Genomic DNA, 850 nt, shown 5'->3' with positions numbered 1-850 from the left:
CCCACTGAGCCAAACCAGTCAGGGCTAATATGCAAACATTTTAAAAAGAAAGACTTAACCCAAAAGAAAACAATATAACAAATTCAACACATTCAATTTCTGTCAGTTACTATGTTGCTTTTATAACCTTTACATGAAAAAGTCAAAATATTGATATAGCTTTAAATTTTTGTAGTAATGTTTTTTTCTATTTCTTTAAAACTGGGCACTGACATCTTTTGTTAGAAATAATAAAAACAAAGAGATAAAAAAAATAGAGACAAAGTTTAGAGCTTTTAAAGTTGTACTCGCTCTACGAGACTCAGAAGGTGGCCTTGCCACGCGCAGCGACACGCTGTGTAAATCTATACATAAGCAGTGAAATGAAAGTCTTGTGACATGAATAAGACAAATCAATCAAGGAGTAACCATGTCCCCTCGATTTCACTTTTGGTTAATCACAGTCACCGATCGGTCTCAGGAAGGGCCTACGACAACCTGATTTCAAAATGAACATTTCTCAGGGGGAACGAAAAACCACCGATATTTACTGATACGAAATAATAATTAAAAAACACACAAACACACAGTGACACGGCCACGCTCGCTCCCGTTCGGAGAAACACGGTCTTTCACAGACGGACGCGCAGCCTCAGCTCCGGGCCGGAGCCCTGGTCTCCGGAGGGACAACCGAGGCGCTCCTCCCGCCGCAAACTCTCTGGCCAAAGTGCATTTCCTCCCTTTGCCAGAAAACTGCCGAAGCCACATGGTTACTTATGCGGCCTGGAAGGTGACAGATGGACCTCAGAGCAGTTACACATCCGCACGCGCGGCCGGGAAGCCCCGGGCCTCGTGCAAAGCAGAGACCCGC

General features: G+C 44.2%; 1 protein-coding gene across 1 annotated transcript in view; it reads right to left on the bottom strand.

Moving 5' to 3' along the window:
* The window catches only part of FBXO47 (F-box protein 47), a 26213-nt gene that overhangs the window by 20395 nt on the left and 4968 nt on the right, over positions 1-850 (bottom strand). The gene's annotated exons all lie outside the window — the stretch shown is intronic.

This window comes from Myotis brandtii, unplaced genomic scaffold (assembly GCF_000412655.1).
Source record: "Myotis brandtii unplaced genomic scaffold, ASM41265v1 scaffold157, whole genome shotgun sequence".
Lineage (NCBI taxonomy): Eukaryota > Metazoa > Chordata > Mammalia > Chiroptera > Vespertilionidae > Myotis > Myotis brandtii.
Note: the sequence above shows the minus strand (reverse complement) of the source record. Positions and strands in the feature narration are given on the sequence as shown.